The sequence below is a fragment of the Amphiprion ocellaris genome, chromosome 10 (genome assembly GCF_022539595.1).
Source record: "Amphiprion ocellaris isolate individual 3 ecotype Okinawa chromosome 10, ASM2253959v1, whole genome shotgun sequence".
In the NCBI taxonomy this organism is placed as follows: domain Eukaryota; kingdom Metazoa; phylum Chordata; class Actinopteri; family Pomacentridae; genus Amphiprion; species Amphiprion ocellaris.
In genome coordinates, this window is record NC_072775.1 from 4550264 (window position 1) to 4560523 (window position 10260).

Sequence of the window (10260 nt, forward strand, 5' to 3'; positions counted from 1 at the left end):
TCTCAGAAATGAACATTTATTTGGTCTATAACTAATCTCTACATACTCGATAAAAAGTCAGACACGTTTCCTGTGGGTGTTGGACTCCTCCAGGGCTGTCCCTTGTCTCTGATCCTGTTTGTGGTCTTCATGGACGGGATCTCAAGGTGCAGCCGGGATGAGGAGGGTGTTCGGTTTGGGGACCTCAGGATCATGTCTCTGCTTTCTGCAGATGATGTGGTTCTGTTGGCTTCATCAGACCGTGACCTTCAGCAGCACTGGAGCGGTTTGCAGCCGAGTGTGAAGCAGCGGGGATGCAGATCAGCACCTCCAAGTCTGAAGCCGTGGTTCTCTGCCAGAAACCGGTGGATTGCTTCCTCCGGGTTGAGGGGGAGTTGCTTTCCCAAGCGAAGGAGTTCAAGTTTCTCAGGGTTTTGTTCACGAGTGATGGGAAAATGGAGCGAGAGATGGGCAGGCGGATTGGTGCGGTGACAGTAATGTGGGTGTTGTATTGAACCGTCGTGGTCAAGAGGACGCTAAACTGCAAGGCGAAGCTCTCAATTTACCGTCCATCTTCATTCCAACCCTCACCTATGGTCATGAGCTCTGGGTAGTGACTGAAATAACAAGATCATGGATACAAGTGGCCAAAATGAGCTTCCTCCGTAGGGTGGCTGGGTTCCGCCTTAGAAATAGGATGAGAAGTTCAGACATCTGGAGGGAGCTCCGAGTAGAGCCGCTGGTCCTTCACCTCTAAAGGAGCCAGTTGAGGTGGTTTGGACATCTGATTCGGATGCCTCCAGGGAGACTTCCTTTGGAGGATTTCCAAACATGTCCACCTGGGAGGAGACTTTGGGGCAGACCCAGAACTCACTGGAGAGATCATGTATCTCATCTGGCCTGGGAACGCCTCGGGATCCTCCAGGAAGAGCTGGAAACAGGTGCTGCGGGGAGGGATGTCTGGAATAACCTGCTTCATCTGCTGCCTCCACGACCCGACCCTGGATAAGTGGAAGACAATGGATTGATGGATTTCAGCCTTTGGAAATGATAGAGCGACTGAACAGCCTTGACAGAGGACTGCACTCTGAGTGCTTTTCTTGTTGTTTTTGTTATTGAAAATCATAGAATTTCAATATTACCAACTGCCATGTTTCATAAAAGGACCTGAGTACAGATTATTTTGCCAAGCTACTGTCTCCAAGGTAAGTATGATTTGAACCTCTTCACTTAATAATTTTTTTGGGAAGCATTTCTCGTGAGCATATCTTTAAAAAAGTCATTTTTAAAATATTTATTGAGAGAACTCAATCAGTCCAGACTGATTTTCTGTCCATGTGAACAGCTTTCTAATAATTTGACATTCTGCCCACTGCAGCCAAAGCTGTGTATTATCTGCCCTTGAAAATACTTCAAATCTGTGGTAATGAAAAGTAAACTGATTCATTACGTTCTGTGCCCCTCTGCATGTTGGGAAATTATAGGGTACAAGATTAAATGCTTAAAAGACGTCCTTTTAGCAGTCATGTAGAAAATGAATTAAAATGTCCACTTCCATCAGCTTCAGAGGCTTTATGCAGCGAGGAACAAGATGCATCATAATTTCATCAGAACTGGACCAGTGAAAATGGGATTTTCTATGCTCCGTCTCCATGAAGGTTTCTTTTTGTTTTGGTTCTAGTTTCCCCAAATTGATTCTGTGTTTTGCTGAGCAGAATAGAGCGACAGCAGCAGATGACTTTGATTTGGTTACAGATCAGCAGCTCCCTCTTCGTCTGCAAACTGCTGAGAGGAATTTTGTCCAGATGTCAGGAAAAGAGAAGAAAGATTGATGTTCAGTCACAGTCAGCTAACTAACGACTAACAAAAAAAAAAGTTGTGTGCACCACAACAAGAGGAAAAGTGGAGCTGGAGCATTGTGGTGTCGTATCTTTTACCTGTTGTGCCTTCTTTGTCGTGTGAGGGTCACGGACAGAAGTTTGGTTTTGTCAGTTATAGAAGTTACTCACCATGTACTGCTGTCTTCGTTTTGTTTTCTGCTACTTGTTTGAAATGATACAGCTTCAGATAGTTTACAGTCACAGTTAAATTAACTGAGTCCCCTTCAGACATGCACTTCTTTTCGTGAAGCTGATGGTGTCTGAATGTGTCGGTGTTCATGTCTAAATTAGCACCCTGGTCCGCAAAACATTCTAACCTTACTGTATAACTTTTAACATAAGTTTGATCAATGTCGCGGTAACAGACAGGCACAAACTTTGAGTTGTGCAAAGTGATTGGGAAAGGCCTGGCTGAAGAAATTTCACTCTTAGTCCTTCAAAGTTTGCTGTAGTGGGGTGTTTATTGGCTTACCAACACAGAGCACGAGTCTGTGAAGGTAAGCCGACCAAGAACGTTTGCAGAATCCACATTTTATAGAGATGGTCAGAGGGTAGGGAGGGGGCCGTCTGTAAATACGAGGGTGAATAGTGGTTCATTTGCTTATAGTTGCTAATCAGTGACAGATGGTAAGACAACAAAAAACAGAAGGTGATTGAATCAAGAGATTTGGCAGAAAACAAAAGGTCAGAGGGGGATCTGACAGACAATAACAAATAAAAGATAAAAGAATTGTGGATAACTGAGAAATGGAATGAAGGAGTGACGTGTGGCACTAGAAGGTATCTAGAAAAAGCACTATTTTCTTCATCAGCCTCTTCTCCATTTCAGCACCAACACTGATCCACAAACATCACAGAGAGGAATAGACACCGTTTACTGCCAAAGTTCACATCTATTAGAAACTGAAAATCTGTAAAAAATAAACCTGAGAGATCACGTGACAGGTCAGATTAATGACCAAAGATGAATGTGATCCAGGTTTTGACAAAACATTAACAGGAACTAAAGTTTAGTTTGTTGCTTCCAGGTGTTTGTAGGAGCAAAGCATTTGTGTGCATTCACACAGCGGAACAAGAGGACCAGTGCCTTTATTCATTAATTATAATTATAAATTATCACCGATATGTAGACAGGATCAATCAGGATCTAGCAACAACTTCCACTAGGCACTTTTCTCTACATCTTCAATCCTTTGCCCATTTAAATTATTTGTTAATTGCTACTAGTTTACTGTTAATCTCTTGTTTAATGGTGCGTTATTATGAATTATACATGCCAAGGTGCACCTTCAGCGTCTGTACAAAAGAGATGATCTATCTACTCTGAATTTACTTAACATCTATCTGGAGGTTTTCCTGTGCTCTGTGTGTTTCCTCTTCATGTGCCAATCTAATATTCATAGAGAGCTGCGCCGTACCAGCGCTGGGATTGGATGGCAGGATGTCGGGTTGGCACAGGATTGGTTGGGCTACCATGAAAGCCGGTATTTAACGACGTCAGAGGGCGTGCCATCCATCCATCCATCCATCCATCCATCCATCCATCCATCCATCCTCTACTGGATCCAAGCAGCGCACACATCCAGCACAACTTGTTCTTTGTGTAGTAGACTGATTTATGGTTATGTATAGTAGGAGTGAGCTGCCACTTTTGGGTTAACTGGTTTTTCTCATGTTTAAGTTAAGATAGGGAGGTGAGACTGTGTTTCTGTTACCAATGTTTGTTTCCTCAGGCCAGTCTTGCTCAGCAGAATAGTGGGGTTTTTGTTCTGAATTTAAGCAAAACATTACCACTCCTTTGTTAGCAGTTCATATTTATTGTAAATAAATGATTCATTTCTCTGAGATAACACGTTTTGTGGCTGCTTGGGAACCAGTGAAGGATGTTTTTTCATGTTTCATTCCAGCAACCCCCAGCTTTTCCTTTTTCATTCTTTAATTTGCAAATTTGACAGTTTAGTTCAACAGGTCAGCTTGATAGTTCCATTTGTTCCATAGAGGGAATAACAATAATAACAAAGGTCTAACATTTTAAATACTGCACACACTGTGTATAACATTGCAAAAAATGTAATACAAAATAAACATAGGTTAGAAAATGAGAAACATGGTTAGAAATATTGCAAAGTGTAGTCTTTACCTTTAATTACACAATAAGTGCAAATTAAATGACCAACTGCTGTCATAACCTTGAATTCTTAATGTATTTCACTGTATTTTAGCATTAGTGTACCATGTTACATACATACCTATACATGTCATAGGTCGCCAGACTAAAATTTCACGCTGGTGCCTTCAGGTCTTTCAGATGGCAGCACCAGAGCAACATTTAGTGGCACCGCTTTCCTGTAATGTAAAAGTAGGAATGTGTCTGTCCACAAATTCCTTTACTGTCACATGTATGAGTGAGTGTGTTTACAATAAAATGAATATTTTATGAGATGAAGAGCCAAAAACTCAGATTCCAGATGGTCAAGAACACAGTCGACACACTGCCGGGCAGAATTAAAATGCAGAATAAGGTTTTATCTGGAGCTCAGCTTTACTCCAGAGAAGAATTTCTCATTTCATTTTAAAAGCCTTTTCTCTTGAACAGTGTGATATGCCGTGTTGAACACAAGGCCAGATTACTAAGTGAGCAACTGCCAGGGGCTCCAAACCTCCAGGGGCCTCGAATGTCTGATTTAATCCATATTATCTATGTCTACATAATTCAATTTATTATGAATATGGTGGCAATTTGAATAATGGAAGTAGAATATCAGCTACCAAGGGTTTTGTAAAGGCACTCTATGTTAAAATCTAGTTCTAACTAAAATCTACCACTACCGGTCATCAAAAAAAAAGAAGTAGGAAGAATTAAGAATTGTATTACCATTCATCACAGCCCCATGACAAAGCTTAAGATTCATGAAGCAGCATAGAGTGTCTTTGTGTGAAAAAACACAGGTGGAACACAAATATGTCTCCTTTAAAAATGAGTTTCTAGTTCAGCATCACACCAAGTTACAAAGTACTTCCACAGTCTGCAGATTGTTTTCTTACTGCTGGCCTCCAAACAGTAATGAAACTTTTTGTATTTTAGATTACAATGAATGAAAAATATCTCGCAAAAGAAATCAATCCTGATGCATTCCAACAAACACCGCATGTTTACAGTGATACTTACGAGTTTAAAAATATTTAATGTACCAATACATCACTGGAGGCACTTGGACAATTTGCCCACAGGGAGTGTTTCCTGTTAGTCTGCTGGATTAACTTCTCCACTGTCAAGCATGAAAGAGATGCCATGGTCTGTAGAACAATAAGAATGAAACATATTCATTGCAGTAAAACTGAGCCTTTCAGCTTAAACACTGTTACAGAAAGTCTAACGTTAACCGATATACTGGAGCTGACAGCTCACTGGTGAGACCAACACACCATCAGCCCAGTGTGACAACAGGTTTTGTGTTTAGAAGTTGTGGGGAACCTCAAATCAGAATTGTTTCTCTGCTCTTTGCAGTAAATGTTCTTATGTTAGCTTCATCAGACAACAACCTTCAGCCAGCATTGGGGTCATTTGCAGCCAGATATTAAGGGGTTAGGATGGGAGCTGACACCTCCACATCTGGTTTTCTGCTGTTAAAGAATGGATGGATTGCTCTGTATAGATTAGGAATGAGTCTGTCCCAAGTGTGGGAACTCATATCTTGAAATCTTCATGTACCAAAACATTGTGATGATGGAGGTGAGCCTCAAGACGAAGCTTTCCATTTTGTTGTTGTTGTAGATACAGTTCCCTACATATCAGGACACTGCCTGGACATTTCCCTTGGGAGGTTTTTCAGTTCATGTCCAACTTGTAGGAAACCAGAGTAGACGCAGAACACACTGGAGAGATTATGTATCCCATTTGCCTTGCAACACTGGGGAATTCCCAGGAGGAGTTGGAAGATGCTGCTGGGGGAAGTGATGCCTGGAGAACCTTCTCAGTCTGCTGCCATCATGACCCACTTCCAGATCAATGGAAGTAAATGGATGGAAGCAGCATTAATGTTGGTGCTTAGTTATTTGACAAACATGTACTGTATATTAATTTAAGTCAATGTCTGGTGATTTGATTTTTGTTGAAGACATTTCAGTCTTTAGTCATGCATTTTTATTGCTCATCTTCTGGGCATTTTAAGGGTAGAACTGTAGCCATCTTTGTCCTACAGTTGGTACCATGATTGCAGGTGTCTTGTTCTGTCTGGGATTAGCTTTAACATCAGATAACATTAACACTGTGATATTTCTTCAGCAAACACCTGAAAACTTGAGATGGTTGACCACTGACTTTATTGAAAGACAGCCGACTAAAAGTAAAACTAATATTAAAACAGCATCTAATGGGTTCATTGCTGGTTCTGTTTTTGTGGTCATTCTTGTCATTTTATTTGATTATTTTAATAGTCTGGCTCTTTGACAGATCAACTCGGTAAAAAGTTAACTGTTACATGCAATTTAAAGCATGTGTTAACAGGATCTGACTGATGGAGCAGTGTTTGTGCGAGAAGTAAGCTAGCAGCATGTAGCCACATCCATCCATCCATCCATCCATCCATCCATCCATCCATCCATCCATCCATCCATCCATCCATCCATCGATTTATAAGTTATGACATTATATGTTGGATAAAGTTGTAAATGATTGTTTGAGTTACTACAACACCTTGATTACTTGGACAGTTGTAGGAGCCTATCATATAAAATCCCATTAAAAGGTATCCAATCTGCTTAGCTTAGATGAACCCATCCCAATAGTCATCACCACCATTAGTCACCACTTCCTATTTTAAGCTGAAAAACTGCAGTAAAATTTTCTATAGTTTTTTGTGTGTTGTTTGTAGCCCAGTGGAGGCTGTGCTTGGTCGGAGTGTAAGCAGTGAAAAGTAAAATGGCAATAAGGTTTCTATATGCTCTACTGTTGCCTCAAGGCACCTGAGGGTGGAGAGACATCCAACACACCTACTGTATAAGAAGGAAAAACTCAGTCTCCACACATCGCTGCCTCTTGCCTCTCCTTCAGTTTCACTACTTCTATTTTCCCCTCTCTCTCATCTTTTTCTTCTTTTTACAGTCTCATAAATGAGTCGGTGGCTGCAGGCTATTCTTTACCCAACAATCTCCTGCTGACTGTCCCACAAGACACACCTTTACTCTACAACATACACTAAACCATGAAAACTTTGCTCTGGGCATGACTCCAAACAATCTGAAATGCACTTATACTGTAATGTGGCTCAGCTGGAACTGATTTCTGTTCCAGAGTGTGTGTTGTGTATATATATATATATATATATATATATATATATATATATATGTTTGTGTCACTTGGGTTTTTACTGCATCTTTCTGGCAGTTAAAACCTAAACACTGAGCCAGAATTACAACCCACTGCCTACTCGGTCCTATTACTGACCAACTCCTCCGCAGAGAATACTGGAAAACAAGATGAAGGGCTAAAGGTGATTGCTCAGCTGGTGCCAACATTGACACTTTTATGGGAATGTACTTAGGGGTAGATTTAGAAACACTGGGTTGACTTAATGAGTTGATTACCAGTTTTATGTGACAACTAAGCCTGACTGCAGTTGTTGTGTTTATAAAAAACCTGATAATGAAAAGATATCCTGGTATGTTGCTGGCTTCATAGTAAAATCCTCAGCTTGTGTTCTGATAACACCACATACTCATCACCACTGTTCCCTCTAAGCTGCGCGTGTGCGCAATTGCGCACTGCTGACACGGTCTCCGCGCACAGAAAATCTGCGCTGCGCACAAAAAAAAAAAAAAAATCCAACCAAAATTGTGAATAAAATAAACACGTAACAATTCATTCTGTGCTATTTTTCAATGTGAGTCAGTGAGTGACTGGTGACTGGCTGCTGCAGCCAATGATGCGATTCACATACGTATTTACCATAGACTGTATATAATGGTATTTACGCAGCTAATCAACGTCATTGACATGCGTCCTTATGTGCAGCTACCGTTGTTCTCATAGATATGAATGAGTAGATAGGACACGCCCCTTTGAGCTGCGTGCTACAGCGAGGCTAAGCTAGTGGGGGCAAAGTTTCAGTGCATTCTGTTGATGTAGACGGCGTGAAAACGGAAACAAGAAGTATGCCGGCTCACTGTGCTGCATACAATTACACACTACGTCGTACGATTGAGACAAGGAAACTTGGAATGACTTTTCATAGGTAAGAATAGTTTTTGGCTCTTTTTTCATTATGAAATCTTGTTGAGAGCTTCCAGTCTATGAGAGCTAACTAGTTAGCCACTAGCAAAACACTAAGGCGAGCTAGCAGCTTGACAACCAAATACCAGACGATTAGTAGTAGCTGTAGTATAGTTGTACAAGCAGTAGTAGTAATACTAAAAGTACAAGCAGCAGTAGTAGTATAAACAGCTGTTAGAGTCGTAGAAGTAGTATCAGCATTTGTAATAGTATTACAAGTTGTAGTAGCAGTGCCAGTATCAGCAGCAGTAGTGAGTACTACCAATACTACTAGTAGTAGTCACATTGCTATTACTACCACCAATACTACCAGTAGTAGTTATAAAGCCTAACTCATGTATATCCAGATTACCATCTATGTTCTTCCTCCAAACCCATTTTATGATTGGGATTACAGGCAGTTCTTTAGGACTGCTCTCAAATAATTGAAATGTTACTAAACAAGGTTATACTTATCAAATTAAATAGCTCTGGTCTCCAGTATATTGGCGAATTCGGTTCTTTGTACTTAATTTATTAGCATGATTTCTTTTTAATATGTTGTGTACAGACTTAATTACTTCTCTGTCTACTTTTCTTACTCCATGTAGGTTTCCCAGAGACTATGGGTTGAGGAGGAATTGGAAGTTTGTCGGCTTAGACCTGGTGTCATTCCATCAGTGTTAAACTTCCCAGGCTCATCTTGGAAGAGTACGTGCCAGAAAGACCACGACCAAGCAGCCTTGAGATCTTAGGCAGCGTCTCCCTGAGGTGGGTGTCAACGGTGTTCACTGTCAGGTCTGTGGTAATCCTGGCAAAAAACAAAACAGAAAAAAATCTAGATTATAAATCAACATGTAACCAAAGCACTCTGTGTATAACACCATAGTATAGGATGTAGTTCAGAAAATGTCAACGTATAGTATGCTTTACTGAAGAATAACATAGTATGGCCTGTAGTTCATAGTACAGCATGTTGGCAAGAAAAAAAAAAACATAGATTATTATGTGGTTCAAAAAGCGCAAAATGATAGGATGTTGCCTAAAATTGTCATGTATGATATGTGATTCAAAAAATGTGATAGTGCAGTATATTGTCAAAATAGTATGTAACTCAAGAAAACAGAGTATAATATGTCATCTAAAAAATGCCATAGAATAATAATTTCATTGCACAAGTAAAAGTGTAGTAACTTTTAAAACTGTTCGTATTCTTATATGTTGCTAAAAAAAACAAAAAAACTAAAACAAAAAAAAGGTCACAGTAATATGTCAATTAAAAAAGCCTATAGTATAGTGTGTCGCCCAACAAACATCATAGTATAGCATGTCACTCTAAAAACGTCACAGTATAGCCTTTAGTCCACAGCTGTCAGTAGGTGAGGAGCAACACAAAAACAGTCCAAACGCTGGTTTCCAGAGGGTTAGACGAGAATTTATTTGAAAGAGTACAACAACACATGTGAGGAGGTTAAAAACAAATGGGTGTTAGTAAAATAAAAATAAATAAACAGAACTAAAAGTGAACTTCATGTTGACGTTGATGGACATTCCAACCAGGAACAAAGTAAAACATAATCAATACGAAAAAAAAAAACTCTTCCTGTTCACCTCTTCAAGCCCAAAAACACACCTCAGTAGCAGCCTAAACTAAAACTACCAATGGGTTCCCTGTTTTCCTTTGTGAACAATTCAAAGGTCCCTCTCTGTCTCCCCACACATCCACCAACCACTGGAACACATCTCCAAAGTTCTGCCGGGCCAGCTCAGCTTCCCCTCAGAAGAAGTGCTGCCACCTGCCAGATGAAGGAGCCTTTTGAGAGGCAGCTGGCATCATGATTGGACTGTACTTTGGTCTGTTCCAATCCAGCTTCAGCTCCAGAGACGGCAGGCGGGACGAGTCAACGGAGGCCGGGTGGATGAAGACATGCAGCTGAGTACAATCCAGAAAACAACAGAGGAGGAGTGAAGCAGCCCAGTATAGCCTTCAGTATGAAAAAACACCATCATATACATCGTATATTGTACAAATAACAAGTCAAAGGAAAGAGACATACATTGTAGAATTGTAGTAATTGTGGGCTGACTGATTTACTGATTATCAGTATTTTATTTTTTACTGATTTATGGTAATAAATACATTTAAAAATG

General features: G+C 40.3%; 1 long non-coding RNA gene across 1 annotated transcript; it reads left to right on the top strand.

The window, feature by feature from the left end:
• Positions 1-7838: 7838 nt before the first annotated feature.
• On the top strand, positions 7839-10260 carry LOC129349781 (uncharacterized). The gene is made up of 3 exons (XR_008602900.1): positions 7839-8092; positions 8721-8880; positions 9808-10260. It is a non-coding gene; the product is annotated as an uncharacterized LOC129349781 (long non-coding RNA).